This window comes from Balaenoptera ricei, chromosome 5 (genome assembly GCF_028023285.1).
Source record: "Balaenoptera ricei isolate mBalRic1 chromosome 5, mBalRic1.hap2, whole genome shotgun sequence".
In the NCBI taxonomy this organism is placed as follows: Eukaryota; Metazoa; Chordata; class Mammalia; order Artiodactyla; family Balaenopteridae; genus Balaenoptera; species Balaenoptera ricei.
The window spans coordinates 12,065,904-12,078,573 of record NC_082643.1 but is presented as its reverse complement, the minus strand read 5'-3'; the positions used below and the strand labels follow the sequence as shown (position 1 = coordinate 12,078,573).

General features: G+C 37.6%; 1 non-coding gene across 1 annotated transcript; it reads right to left on the bottom strand.

Annotated features, from left to right (window-relative positions):
- Positions 1–12,142: 12,142 nt before the first annotated feature.
- Positions 12,143–12,258, bottom strand: LOC132366810 (U5 spliceosomal RNA). Its single transcript, XR_009503533.1, has one exon. It is a non-coding gene; the product is annotated as a U5 spliceosomal RNA (small nuclear RNA).
- Positions 12,259–12,670: the final 412 nt, after the last annotated feature.

Here is a 12,670-nt window from a genome sequence, read left to right as displayed (position 1 = left end):
GTTGCTGTGCTTTCCTCTGTGTCTCTGAAGCTCCCCCCCCCCCAATCTCCACCAGTGGAGGGGCTTCCTAGTGTGTGGAAACTTTTCCTCCTTCACAGCTCCCTTCTAGAGGTTCAGGTCCCATCCCTATTCTTTTGTTTCTGTTTTTTCTTTTTTCTTTGGCCCTACCCAGGTACGTGGGGAGTTTCTTGCCTTTGGGGAAGTCTGAGGTCTTCTGCCAGCGTTCAGTAGGTGTTCTGTAGGAGTTGTTCCACATGTAGATGTATTTTTGATGCATTTGTGGGGAAGAAGGTGATCTCCATGTCTTATTCCTCAGTCCTCTTGAAGCTTCTCTCTGCTTGTGCTCTTGGTTTTATTCTCTATTCTCTGACTTCACCAAGTGTTTACGTTCCCTTTAGCAGCTATATAGCTTGTAATTGTTCCCCAACTCATGCCTCTTATTCAGAGTGACTGTATATCCAGCATTCCAGGGACAATCTTACTTTTATAGTGGTTGTAGATCAATTATCATGATTATTGTTGGTATCTCCTTTCAGTAGTGTCCCAATTTGAACAGTAAGTTGCAAGGTCATCCTTTTTTTTTTTAGTTTCTCAAAGGATACATTATTTTTTAAAATTAATTAATTTATTTTTGGCTGCATTGGGTCTTTGTTGCTGCACACAGCTTTCTCTAGTTGTGGCAAGTGGGGGCTACTCTTCATTGCAGTGCGCAGGCTTCTCATTGCAGTGGCTTCTCTTATTGCAAAGCATGGGCTCTAGGCACACGGGCTTCAGTAGTTGTTGCACACGGGCTCAGTAGTTGTTGTTCGTGGGCTCTAGAGTGCAGGCTCAGTAGTTGTGGTGTACGGGCTTAGTTACTCTATGGCATGTGGGATCTTCCTGGACCAGGGCTCAAACCTGTGTCCCGTGCATTGGCAGGTGGATTCTTAACCACTGCACCACCAGGAAAGTCCCAGGTCATCCTCTTATAGGCTACAAACACACCTTCATTTGACCCCCAAACAATCAAATGTGAGGATTTGTTATTTCTTTAACATTACTACCTGATCTCCCTGTCATGATCCTTGCTTCCATCCTTCTCAACTTTTGAATAACCACTCTTCCTCCTCTAAATATAAACAATATCAAGTTTGGTACATTCTTTCTTTTTCCTCTCTTACTTTTTACTCTCTTCAATATTTCAACTACTATTCGTAGCCTGGGAATCTCCAATATATTTCTCTATTTCCAAACACCCTACTGAACCATGGTCATACATTCTTACCTCCTTGCTGTATATTTTCCTCTGTATATCATGCCTGCTCTTCAAATACAAATCAATTTTTCAGTTTTTTAAATGTCAAATAATCAAATAGCCTGCTACTGGGTCTCTAATGTCTTCTTTTTCTAATTCACTGTTACTTTACTTCCAGAAAAATTTCTCTGAAGCTCAGATTTCATATAAAATGAACATTTCCCCCCAAATCCTGAAATTCAAGACCCTTAATAATATGGCCCAAGTTTTATTCTGTAGTATTCAGTGGGCCAAAAAATGCCTTTTTTTTTTTAAGTAAAAATAAAAGACACATTTTTCATTTTCACCAAGAACTTTTTGAACAGCATATTCACCTGTTTGTTCCACTACATTCTGCCATTTTCCAGGCAACTTCATAATTCCACCTTCCCAAAACATTTTATCTTTCTGAGCAAAGAACTGTTCCAGGTGCCTTTTACAGTCTTCCAGGGAATTGAAATTTTTTCCATTAAGAGAATTTTGTAAAGACCAAGATAAATGGAAATCTGAAGGTTCAGTGTCTGGTGAATATGGTGGTTGAATCAGAATTTCCCAGCCAAACTGTAACAGTTTTTGCCTGGTCATCAATGAAACATGGGGTCTTGCATTATCCTGATGGAAGATTATTCATTTTCTGTTGACTAATTGTGGATGCTTTTCATCTGCTTTCAGTTGTTCTAACTGGGAGCAGTACTTGTTGGAATTAATCATTTGGTTTTGAAGACAGAGTCCTTTGTAATGTTAAACAGTATGAACATGCTGAATTGTGCATGGATGTCTTCTGACCAGTGTGTTAGGAGCAGTCCAGCCAGAAAAATTAATCATATTTCTTTTTTTTTTTTTTTTTTTTTTTTTTAGTTATTTCTGAGATATACATTTTAAAGTAATAAATAGGATTATTACTTATAACATTATACCAGAACATATAAGATTTTTAGAAATTTCATGTAATGTCTGAAACATTTATATTAACATATTTCCATACAAGTACAAATATAAGATTTTTAGAAATTTCATGTAATGTCTGAAACATTTATATTAACATATTTCCATACATATTTCCATACAAATACAAATATGATTTTTAGAAATTTCATGTAATGTCTGAAACATTTATATCAACATATTTCCATACATATTTCCATACAAATACAAATATAAGATTTTTAGAAATTTCATGTAATGTCTGAAACATTTATATTAACATGTTTCCATACAAATAACCCAATGAAAGTTTAGTATTAGTTGTTTTGTTTGTTTTTTTATACTGCAGGTTCTTATTAGGCATCAGTTTTATACACATCAGTGTATACATGTCCATCCCAATCGCCCAATTCAGCACACCACCATCCCCACCCCACCGCAGTTTTCCCCCCTTGGTGTCCATATGTCCATTCTCTACATCTGTGTCTCAACTTCTGCCCTGCAAACTGGCTCATCTGTACCATTTTTCTAGGTTCCGCATACATGCATTAATATACGATATTTGTTTTTCTCTTTCTGACTTACTTCACTCTGTATGACAGTCTCTAGATCCATCCACGTCTCAACAAATGACTCAATTTCGTTCCTTTTTATGGCTGAGTAATATTCCATTGTATATATGTACCACATCTTCTTTATCCATTCGTCTGTTGATGGGCATTTAGGTTGCTTCCATGACCTGGCTATTGTAAATAGTGCTGCAATGAACATTCGGGTGCATGTGTCTTTTTGAATTACGGTTTTCTCTGGGTATATGCCCAGTAGTGGGATTGCTGGGTCATATGGTAATTCTATTTTTAGTTTTTTAAGGAACCTCCATATTGTTCTCCATAGTGGCTGTATCAATTTACATTCCCACCAACAGTGCAAGAGGGTTCCCTTTTCACCACACCCTCTCCAGCATTTGTTGTTTGTAGATTTTCTGATGATGCCCATTCTAACAGGAGTGAGGTGATACCTCATTGCAGTTTTGATTTGCATTTCTCTAATAATTAGTGATGTTGAGCATCTTTTCATGTGCTTCGTGGCCATCTGTATGTCTTCTTTGGAGAAATGTCTATTTAGGTCTTCTGCCCATTTTTGGATTGGGGTGTTTGTTTCTTTGATATTGAGCTGAATGAGCTGTTTATATATTTTGGAGATTAATCCTTTGTCCGTTGATTCATTTGCAAATATTTTCTCCCATTCTGAGGGTTGTCTTTTCGTCTTGTTTATGGTTTCCTTTGCTGTGCAAAAGCTTTGAAGTTTCATTAGGTCCCATTTGTTTATTTTTGTTTTTATTTCCATTACTCTAGGAGGTGGATCAAAAAAGATCTTGCTGTGATTTATGTCAAAGAGTGTTCTTCCTATGTTTTCCTCTAAGAGTTTTATAGTGTCCAGTCTTATATTTAGGTCTCTAATCCATTTTGAGTTTATTTTTGTGTATGGTGTTAGGGAGTATTCTAATTTCATTCTTTTACATGTAGCTGTCCAGTTTTCCCAGCACCACTTATTGAAGAGACTGTCTTTTCTCCATTGTATATCTTTGCCTCCTTTGTCATAGATTAGTTGACCATAGGTGCGTGGGTTAATCTCTGGGCTTTCTATCTTGTTCCATTGATCTATGTTTCTGTTTTTGTGCCAGTACCATATTGTCTTGATTACTGTAGCTTTGTAGTATAGTCTGAAGTCAGGGAGTCTGATTCCTCCAGCTCCATTTTTTTGCCTCAAGACTGCTTTGCCTATTCGGGGTCTTTTGTGTCTCCATACAAATTTTAAGATGATTTGTTCTAGCTCCGTAAAAAATGCCATTGGTAATTTGATAGGGATTGCATTGAATCTGTAGATTGCTTTGGGTAGTATACTCATTTTCACAATGTTGATTCTTCCAATCCAAGAACATGGTATATCTCTCCATCTGTTGGTATCATCTTTAATTTCTTTCATCAGTGTCTTATAGTTTTCTGCATACAGGTCTTTTGTCTCCCTAGGTAGGTTTATTCCTAGGTATTTTATTCTTTTTGTTGCAATGGTAAATGGGAGTGTTTCCATAATTTCTCTTTCAGATTTTTCATCATTAGTGTATAAGAATGCAAGAGATTTCTGTGCATTAATTTTGTATCCTGCAACTTTACCATATTCATTAATTAGCTCTAGCAGTTTTCTGGTGGCAGTTTTAGGATTCTCTATGTATAGTATCATGTCATCCGCAAACAGTGACAGTTTTACTTCTTCTTTTCCAATTTGTATTCCTTTTATTTCTTTTTCTTCTCTGATTGCCGTGGCTAGGACTTCCAAAACTATGTTGAATAATAGTGGTGAGAGTGGACATCCTTGTCTCGTTCCTGATCTTAGAGGAAATGCTTTCAGTTTTTCACCATTGAGAATGATGTTTGCTGTGGGTTTGTCATATATGGCCTTTATTATGTTGAGGTAGGTTCCCTCTATGCCCACTCTCTGGAGAGTTTTTATCAGAAATGGGTGTTGAATTTTGTCAAAAGCTTTTTCTGCATCTATTGAGATGATCATATGGTTTTTATTCTTCAATTTGTTAATATGGTGTATCACATTGATTGATTTGCGTATATTGAAGAATCCTTGCATCCCTGGGATAAATCCCACTTGATCGTGGTGTATGATCCTTTTAATGTGTTGTTGGATTCTGTTTGCTAGTATTTTGTTGAGGATTTTTGCATCTATATTCATCAGTGATATTGGTCTGTAATTTTCTTTTTTTGTAGTGTCTTTGTCTGGTTTTGGTATCAGGGTGATGGTGGCCTCATAGAATGAGTTTGGGAGTGTTCCTTCCTCTGCAATTTTTTGGAAGAGTTTGAGAAGGATGGGTGTTAGCTCTTCTCTAAATGTTTGATAGAATTCACCTGTGAAGCCATCTGGTCCTGGACTTTTGTTTGTTGGAAGATTTTTAATCACAGTTTCAATTTCATTACTTGTGATTGGTCTGTTCATATTTTCTATTTCTTCCTGGTTCAGTCTTGGAAGGTTATACCTTTCTAAGAATTTGTCCATTTCTTCCAGGTTGTCCATTTTATTGGCATAAAGTTGCTTGTAGTAGTCTCTTAGGATGCTTTGTATTTCTGCAGTGTCTGTTGTAACTTCTCCTTTTTCATTTCTGATTTTATTGATTTGAGTCCTCTCCCTCTTTTTCTTGATGAGTCTGGCTAATGGTTTATCAATTTTGTTTATCTTCTCAAAGAACCAACTTTTAGTTTTATTGATCTTTGCTATTGTTTTCTTTGTTTCTATTTCATTTATTTCTGCTCTGATCTTTATGATTTCTTTCCTTCTGCTAACTTTGGGTTTTGTTTGTTCTTCTTTCTCTAGTTTCTTTAAGTGTAAGGTTAGATTGTTTACTTGAGCTTTTTCTTGTTTCTTTAGGTAGGCTTGTATAGCTATAAACTTCCCTCTTAGAACTGCTTTTGCTGCATCCCATAGGTTTTGGGTCGTCGTGTTTTCATTGTCATTTGTCTCTAGGTATTTTTTGATTTCCTCTTTGATTTCTTCAGTGATCTCTTGGTTATTTAGTAACGTATTGTTTAGCCTCCATGTGTTTGTCGTTTTTACGTTTTTTTCCCTGTAATTCATTTCTAATCTCATAACGTTGTGGTCAGAAAAGATGCTTGATATGATTTCAATTTTCTTAAATTTACTGAGGCTTGATTTGTGACCCAAGATGTGATCTATCTTGGAGAATGTTCCGTGCGCACTTGAGAAGAACGTGTAATCTGCTGTTTTTGGATGGAATGTCCGATATATATCAATTAAATCTATCTGGTCTATTGTGTCATTTAAAGCTTCTGTTTCCTTATTTATTTTCATTTTGGATGATCTGTCCATTGGTGTAAGTGAGGTGTTAAAGTCCCCCACTATTATTGTGTTACTGTCGATTTCCTCTTTTATAGCTGTTAGCAGTTGCCTTATGTATTGAGGTGCTCCTATGTTGGGTGCATATATATTTATAATTGTTATATCTTCTTCTTGGATTGATCCCTGGATCATTATGTAGTGTCCTTCCTTGTCTCTTGTAACATTCTTTAATTTAAAGTCTATTTTATCTGATATGAGTATAGCTACTCCAGCTTTCTTTTGATTTCCATTTGCATGGAATATCTTTTTCCATCCCATCACTTTCAGTCTGTATGTGTCCCTAGGTCTAAAGTGGGTCTCTTGTAGACAGCATATATATGGGTCTTGTTTTTGTATCCATTCAGCCAGTCTATGTCTTTTGGTTGGGGCATTTAATCCATTCACGTTTAAGGTAATTATCGATATGTATGTTCTTATGACCATTTTCTTAATTGTTTTGTGTTTGTTTTTGTAGGTCCTTTTCTTCTCTTGTGTTTCCCACTTAGAGAAGTTCCTTTAGCATTTGTTGTAGAGCTGGTTTGGTGGTGCTGAATTCTCTTAGCTTTTGCTTGTCTGTAAAGCTTTTGATTTCTCCATCAAATCTAAATGAGATCCTTGCCGGGTAGAGTAATCTTGGTTGTAGGTTCTTCCCTTTCATCACTTTAAGTATATCATGCCACTCCCTTCTGGCTTGCAGAGTTTCTGCTGAGAAATCAGCTGTTAACCTTATGGGAGTTCCCTTGTATGTTATTTGTCGTTTTTCCCTTGCTGCTTTCAATAATTTTTCTTTGTCTTTAATTTTTGCCACTTTGATTACTATGTGTCTCGGCGTGTTTCTCCTTGGGTTTATCCTGTATGGGACTCTCTGCGCTTCCTGGACTTGGGTGGCTATTTCCTTTCCCATGTTAGGGAAGTTTTCGACTATAATCTCTTCAAATATTTTCTCTGGTCCTTTCTCTCTCTCTTCTCCTTCTGGGACCCCTATAATGCGAATGTTGTTGCGTTTAATGTTGTCCCAGAGGTCTCTTAGGCTGTCTTCATTTCTTTTCATTCTTTTTTCTTTAGTCTGTTCCGCAGCAGTGAATTCCATCATTCTGTCTTCCAGGTCACTTATCCGTTCTTCTGCCTCAGTTATTCTGCTATTGATTCCTTCTAGTGTAGTTTTCATTTCAGTCATTGTATTGGTCATCTCTGTTTGTTTGTTCTTTAATTCTTCTAGGTCTTTGTTAATCATTTCTTGCATCTTCTCAATCTTTGCCTCCATTCTTATTCCAAGGTCCTGGATCATCTTCACTATCATTATTCTGAATTCTTTTTCTGGAAGGTTGCCTATCTCCACTTCATTTAGTTGTTTTTCTGGGGTTTTTTCTTGTTCCTTCATCTGGTACATAGCCCTCTGCCTTTTCATCTTCTCTATCTTTCTGTAACTGTGGTTTTTGGTCCACAGGCTGCAGGATTATAGTTTTTCTTGCTTCTGTTGTCTGCCCTCTGGTGGTTGAGGCTATCTAAGAGGCTTGATGGGAGGCTCTGGTGGTGGGTAGAGCTGACTGTTGCTGTGGCGGTCAGAGCTCAGTAAAACCTTAATCCACTTGACTGTTGATGGGTGGGGCTGGGTTCCCTCCCTGTTGCTGTGGCGGTCAGAGCTCAGTAAAACCTTAATCCACTTGACTGTTGATGGGTGGGGCTGGGTTCCCTCCCTGTTGGCTGTTTTGCCTGAGGCAACCCAACACTGGAGCCTACCCGTGCTCTTTGTTGGGGTTAATGGCAGACTCTGGGAGGGCTCACGCCAAGGAGAACTTCCCAGAACCTCTGCTGCCAGTGTCCTTATCCCCACGGTGAAACAGAGCCACCACTCGCCTCTGCAGGAGACCCCCCAACACCAGCAGGTAGGTCTGGTTCAGTCTCCCCCAGGCTCACTGCTCTTTCCCCTGGGTCCTGATGCACACATTACTTTGTGTGTGCCCTCCAAGAGTGGGGTCTCTGTTTCCCCCAGTCCCGTCAAAGTCCTGCAATCCAATTCCCACTAGGCTTCAAAGTCTGATTCTCTAGGAATTCCTCCTCCCGTTGCCTGACCCCCAGGTTGGGAAGCCTGACGTGGGGCTCAGAACCTTTACTCCAGTGGGTGGACTTCTGTGGTATAAGTGTTCGCCAGTCTGTGAGTCACCCACCCAGCAGTTACGGGGTTTGATTTTACTCTGCTTGCGCCCCTCCTACCGTCTCACTGTGGCTTCTCCTCTGTCCTTGGACGTGGGGTATCCTCCTTGGTGAAGTCCAGGGTCTTCCTGTCAATGATGGTCCAGCAGTCAGTTGTGATTCTGGTGCTCTCGCAAGAGGGAGTGACAGCACGTCCTTCTACTCCGCCATCTTGGTTAATCTCCTAATCATATTTCTTGATATCTCTGTATGATTTGACATACATAGTAAGTAGTCTTTCATTTTCTCAGTTGGCTTTCAAGTTACCATACTCTTCTCCTCTTTCTCTTAACTCATTGGCTTCATTGTTAGTGTTTTCTCCCACAACATTCAGTCCTTGATTTTCTGCTCTTTTCCCAAACTGCCACTCTGGATAATCACATTAAGTCTCATGGTTTAAATGGAATCCATATGGTAAGATCTCCAAAATTAATAATTACAGCTCTGGCCCTGTCCTGACATCCAGAGTAACAGAACCAACTACCTTCTCAACATTACCAGTTGGATGCCTAATAAGCTTCTCCAAATTAACAGAAATAAAAGATAAGTCTTAATTATCTTGTTGCACTTGCCAAATAAATAATCACACAAAAAACTTTCTTCATGTGGTCTTCCCATTTAGAAACCTTTACCTAGGTTTTATAGCCCACAAATCCAGGATTTGTTCTTGATTCCTCTCTTTCCTACAGCTCCATATCCTATCCAGACAAAAAAATTCCTGAAAGAGCTACATTCAAAATATAAACCAATTACCAAACACTGCTACCACCCTAGTTTAAGCCATCCTCATCTTGTATAGAGTACTGAAGTCTTCTGTTTCCTTATTGTACTCTTATTCCCCTACAGTCTATTCCTGAAATACCATAAGTATTTTTAAAATACCTACAGTATTTTAAAAATATACACATAAGATTATATCATTTCCCTGTTTAAACCTCCCAAAGACTTCCTCCCTACACCATTAGATTAAAATCCGAACTACTTGCCATACTCCTTGAAGCCCTAGAACATCTTGCCCCACACCCTCTTTAAATTTTTCTCCCATAACTCTCTCCTAAATTACTCTGCTCCTCCCCTACTGGAATTAATACTGCTCTTTAACCACGTAAAGTTGTTCACTTCTTCAGGACCTATGTATCATCTCTTCCTTCTGCCTGGAAAGAATTTCCTTCCTATCATCTCTTTGTTTGCTCCATTGCTTCATACAGATCTTTACTCAGTTATCTTCTTTCTCAAGGATTCTTTCACTCTATTAAAAGTCATCATTATCTTTCATCACTCTGTACCTCTCTCTATGCTTTTGGTTTTAAATATCAAACTCATTGTAACCTGCCATTTTTAAAATTTATTTATTTATTTATTTATTTATTTATTTTTTGGCTGTGTTGGGTCTTCGTTTCTGTGCGAGGGCTTTGTCTAGTTGTGGCGAGCGGGGGCCACTCTTCATTGCGGTGCGCGGGCCTCTCACTATCGCGGCCTCTCTTGTTGCGGAGCACAGGCTCCAGACACGCAGGCTCAGTAGTTGTGGCTCACGGGCCCAGTTGCTCCGCGGCATGTGGGATCTTCCCAGACCAGGGCTCGAACCCGTGTCCCCTGCATTGGCAGGCGGATTCTCAACCACTGCACCACCAGGGAAGCCCCAACCTGCCATTTTTATATGTATTTGTTTGTTTGTTCATTATTTGTCTTCTAATAAAATATACTTTCTATTTGGAATTTTATGGATTTTAGTTCAAAAAAATATCAGCAGTACTAATAAACAATGCCTTCAACATAGCAGATACCCAATAAATATTTTTGAACAAATACTAAATGAACTTTGGGTAGTAGAGTTTCTTCAATGTGTATCTTGGCATTATCACAAAATCTATGTTCTATAAAGGTTTATGCCTTACTCAATATGGAATCTTGTTTCATATTTCAATACGAAAAGCTTGCTACCAATTTGAGTTGAGGCAATGCTTATAATGATTGTTGAATTTAGGGTTCAGGAGAAGCCATAAATGATTAACAACTCATATGCTGCTAGAATTCTTTTCTATAGCATCTAATCTTATGTTTGAATAACTTTATTCTTGGGACCCACTGTTTCCCAAGGCAGTCTTAACTATTAGAAAATTATTTTGTGTCTCAGTTATTCATTTATCAAATACATGTTATCTAGGCTCTGGATCCCAGTGATTTCAACATATTGGTCTTAGTTTATCTTTAAAATGTCCCTCTATTATAGGTAACCTATTATATTTCTTACTTTGGTTAAGAAAACCTTTTCTTTAAAAAACAATTGTCCATATTTCCTGGAAGGCACGGAATGGTTAGTGAAAGCTATTTTAACACAGGACACTTGATGTTTTTACTCAGGAACACTTGACATGGCCCCCAAAATAACCAACACCATTAGAGTTCAAGATGTTTTGTTTTCTTATACCTCTTTCTTCGTAAAAAAGTAATGTGCAGTAATCCTATGCCATCCCTGAGCTTCATACCTTCATCATCCTTATTCTGAAACTATACCTCCTTCCTCATCCCATGCCTAAGGCTCACTGAATTTTCAACATACCCTAGGGATAGAAGTCAGAATGAGATTAAGAGCCAGTGATGTCTGCTGCATATATCATTTGGTTACAAAAGTTAATAGCTTTTAAATTTTGAAATGGAAAAATATCTTCTGTGTCAAAACAGCTATAATTTGCCTTGCTCTTCCAAACCATGCTTCTTTATCCCTAGCTTTGAACAAAATATATAATTACCTTAAGATAACATGAAAGGCCCTTCAGCATCTCACCCCAACCTTCTTTCTTTTTTTATCCCCTACAAGTTTTCACTTCATGCCCTCGCTACATATATTGCTCACTTTCATCCCATAAACCTTTGCATGCATCAAATCTTTGATATCCATTTGCCTCCTGCTTTTGGCTCACGTGGCAATTCTCAGCTCAAAGGGAAGTCCCTCTGGAAAGGCTTCCTCAACTCTAAAATAGCACATTATTCTCTTTCCTACTCAACCATTACATTTTATATATATCTCCATTATGGCACTCTTCACTTTATGTTGTAATCCTTGATGATATATATATATATATATATATATATATATATATATATATATATATATATATTCTTGTATGAGGATATTCTAAGGACTATGTCCACGGTCAGCTAGAGATTTGACAGTGTTGAGAATATACAGCTGTGCATTACATTGCAAAATGTACTGATTAAAAATTAGGATCCAAGATGGATCTCCAGTTTTGGGGTGGCAGCAAAGGGCAAAGGATAGGTAGATCTACATCCACTGTCTTTCATGAGGCACAGCTATGCTGGGCTAACCTTGACTTACATTACAGCAACAGATAACCACAGGAGCTTCTCCTAGCTGATGGGGATCATGTTTTGATTGTCCTGGCATATGGTATATGTTTGATTGCTGTGTAATAATTGTGTTGGAATTCCTCCTGTTTCTTTGTCACTTAGATAGAGAGGTTTAAAGGAAAGAACAAGGTGTAATATCTTCTGGAGAGTAGATATGTAATTAAGATTTTTTAAATGATGATTTTTCCTTTTTTAAAATATTTATTCATTTATTTAGGCTGCGCTTGGTCTTAGTTATCTTAGTTGTGGCATGTGGACTTCTTAGTTGTCTTAGTTGTGGCATGCAGACGCTTAGTTGCGGAATGTATGCAGGATCCAGTTCGATTGAACCTGGGCACCCTATTTGTACACAGATTCCCAGAAAATCCTGTTTGCTTTAATATGCACACATACGCTAAGTAACTAGCAAAAACTAGCAAGTAGCTTTGCTGTAAGAAGCAAAACAGCAATAATTCTTTCATTTGGACAACGATAAGTAACCTTGCCAGGGCAAGGCCTCAAAAAATTGCTATAAGACTCAGAGTTATTCCTCTCCATGGAACTCTTTAGTAAAAGGCAAAAGATTTATTCAATCTGAGGAGAAACCAGAGTGTTGTAATTAAGATTTATTATTTCACTTCATTTTTTTCCCAATTATTTTATTCCCTCCTTAGAATAAGTGACAGAATAGACAACTAACAATAGTGTAATTGGATCCTATTCAACCAGTGTGAAATATCAGAATGACCAGTTGTTCACTTGAGTCAAAAGATAATCAATTTTTCATTCGTTCTTTCGTTTATACACTTATTCATTCAAACACTGAGCACCTTTATGTTCTGGATTGTATAAGAAGACAAACAAAATCACCTTATGGAGATTTTATTTAAGTAAATCACAACTCTAGAGATGTATAATGGTGTAGTATCTTCTGGAGAGTAGATATGTAATTAAGATTTTTTAATGATGATTTTTCCTTTTTTTAAATATTTTTTATTTATTTATGATTAATAATTTTTAAAATAT